We start from the raw sequence: 3,366 nt of genomic DNA, 5'->3' as shown, positions 1-3,366 counted from the left end.
GTCCAGTGTCCGCAGTGACTGATATGTTTCATGTGTTTGGAACGACGGGCCCCAAGGCGCAGGTTTTTCCGATCAAAGGATCTGATTTCAATAAGACACTGCGTGTAACTGCTGTTGTTGCTGGAGGGGATTTCTCTAGTCACAGTTTCCGGCGGGGCGGCGCCGCGTGGGCGTTGAGTTGTGGCGTGCCGGGTGAGGTGACTGGAAAAGCACTCTGCCGTGTGCTGACAAAACCGAGTAAGTCCACTGAAGCTAGTTCTGAGATAAACGACTTTTTCTGTTTTATTACATTTCTCAAAAGTGACGATTAGCTTGATCAACCTACAGAGAATAATAAGATAAATAGCATTAATGTACGTTTACAACCCGAGTTTGATAATGATCTGATGGATGGTTTTTGTTTTGTTGGGCATTTTGTGGACTTACTTGGTTTTGTCACTTTTTTCCATTATATCAGATCTAAAAAAATTGACAGATCTAAGCAAGTGGACTTACTTGGTTTTGTCAAAACATTTGGAAGAAAAAGTAATGCTTTTTTTGAGGATGAAAGTCGCTTGTTCATTTCAATGCGTTATTCTCTCAGGTGCCAGGAGAAACGTTCCGTATAACTCTCGCTTACTCTATTACACATGTCGTGTGCACATTAGAGCGCTTACTTCCCTTTGCTTATTTGATCTCTAAACAACGCTCTGGCTCATTTCGGTACGATTCTCACAGATACTTTCGAAGCGAACCTGTAACAATGTGTGCGTTTGTGTGTTTGTTCTGATTAAAACCAGTCTTGATCTAAGGACTATGTCCAGTCAAGAATAAAAGCTGGTTCTTGTGTATGACTGTGTACGTGAGTGTTAGTTTGAGTGCCTTGGAGAATGATGAGCATATCAGATTGCGGTGATTTGCTAAAATACATATTATTCGTGAACGTACAATTTTTTAAGCTACACAGCATGTTTTTTTGTTCCGGTAATGTTTTGTTGTTGTAAGTTTGGGTGGTTCGGTTACTACTATAGTTACAGCCTTAAATCACATTATTTGAAATTCAAATCAAACACTATTTACCCGGGTTTGATGTCTTAAAAATCGTTTCTTGAAATTGTTATTAAGAAATATTTCTGGACATTAAAATGCTAGCACAGGCACGAAAGTGATTTTATTGCAGGTGTCAATGTTTCCTGAATCTATTTATAGATGTGTTACGTTTGAATTGATATTAAGCAATTCAGGTGCCGTGTGGACATGGTACGGAAACATTCACTGTCCCGATTGACGGGTTTTAACAGCGAGGACGCAATTTTTGTGAAGGCGTTCTTCTTCTTCTTCTTTTGCGTTCGTGGGCTGAAGCTCCCACGTACACGTGTGCTTTTGCACGAGTGGATTTGTACGTGGATGACCGTTTTTACAAAACCATTTAGGCAGCCATACGCCGTTTTCGGTGAAAGCATGCTGGGTATTTTCGTGTTTCTATAACCCACCGAACTCTGCTTTGGACTGCACGATCTTTTCCGTGCGCATTTGGTCTTGTGCTTGCGTGTACACACGAAGGGTGATAAGGCACCAGCAGGCCTGCACGTAAGTTGACCTGGGATATCGGAAAAATCTTCACCTTAATTACCCGTCAGGTGCGGCCGGGATTCGAACCCACGACCTTCCGCTTTGGTAAGTCATTTTTTTTTCAAAATGATATTTTTTGTTCATCAAAAAGAAGAAATCAATGCGCATCTTGTGTGCTAATTTCTACTTTTTAGAGTGCTTAGATAAGCAGATATGAACAAGTAAGTCCACAACCAAAAACAACTTTTTAAGTGTGCATGAATGTTTTGACAAAACCAAGTAAGTCCAAAGGGTTCCCAATTTTCCTATAATGATAGTTTTAAAATTCTTGTCAGACGACCCATACAGAAAATACGTCATTTTAAGTTTAGAACTCACAAATGACGTCATTTAAAGTTTAGAACACACAAATGACCTCTTTCGATAAGGCGAGACATAATGACGTCACCTTATGACGTTTTATTTTAAACATTTTTCTTCTCTATCTATATATAATTCACCTGACGATCCTTGTCTCTCTCTCTCTCTCCCTCCCTCCCTATCTCTCTCTTTTCCTCCCTCCATCTCTCTTTCTATCCCTCCCTACCTCTCTCGCTATCTCTCTCCCTCTTACTCTCTTCCTCCCTCCCTAATTCCTCTTTCCCTTTATTTCTCTCTCTACCTCCATCCCCCCCCCCCCCTCCCCTCGTCGACCCTGATTTCTTTCCCCTCTCTCACTCTCTCCCTGTTTAGTCTCTCTCTCGTTCTCTCTCTCTCTCTCTCTCTCTCTCTCTCTCTCTCTCTCTCTCTCTCTCTCTCTCTCTCTCTCTCTCTCTCTCTCTCTCTCTCTCCATCTTGTGCAAATTCGTAATGTTAACGTTATTTTCACTGTTTTGTCATTTATCTTGACAACACTTCTTCTTTAGCAGCCATGCTTGCACCAAAACTAGCACCCCTACTAACAAGTAAAATGCCGCAAGAATATTCGGATTGACTTTGACGTCATACTGGCAAAAACATTGCATTCTGATTGGTTATAGCGTCATAAAGGCTCTTGTGATTGGTGGATGGACTTACTTGGTTTTACCAGCAAATTGACATGTAATTTTTTTGGAGAAATGTTTGAAGTTGTGGACTTACTTTTCTATATCTCCTTATCTATTTATTTTACAAAGTCAAAATTTACACACAGGCTGCTTCTTGATTTTTTAGTTTTGATGAACAAAAAGAGATCATTTTTGGGAAAAAATGGACTTACTCGGTTTTGTCAGCACATGGCAGATGTACGTTAAACAGTTTTTAAGGTGTGGACTTACTTTTTTATATCTCCTTGTCTATTTATTTCACAAAGTCACAATTTACACATAAGGTGCGCCTTAATTTCTAAGCTTTGATGAACAAAAAATATCATTTTTGAAAAAAATGGACTTACTCGGTTTTGTCAGCACACGGCAGCACTGCTTACTTAGGTTACTTAGATCAACTGCCGCCCAAGGTGATTGACTCGTATAGGTTGCATAAAGTCCGCAAAACACCTTCAACTAGTACAACATAATACTCCTAACAATAATACTACTTCCTTAAATTGGGCGGAAAAACGAGTGTAACTTCCTATTTGGGATTTATCTCTGTACAATGTTATCTTTCATGGTCATTGTCAGATGAAACTTTTCTCTGAAGTAAACTGCCCTCGTCACTTGGCCCAAACCATATACCTCTTGGCTGCGTATGTTGGTACGGAAGCGTGAGTGTAATTTTGTGTGTGTGTGTGTGTGTGTGTGTGTGTGTGTGTGTGTGTGTGTGTGTGTGTGTGTGTGTGAGTGAGTGTGTGTGAGT

This window comes from Littorina saxatilis, unplaced genomic scaffold (assembly GCF_037325665.1).
Source record: "Littorina saxatilis isolate snail1 unplaced genomic scaffold, US_GU_Lsax_2.0 scaffold_440, whole genome shotgun sequence".
Taxonomy (NCBI): Eukaryota; Metazoa; Mollusca; class Gastropoda; order Littorinimorpha; family Littorinidae; genus Littorina; species Littorina saxatilis.
This window is presented reverse-complemented; position numbering follows the sequence as displayed.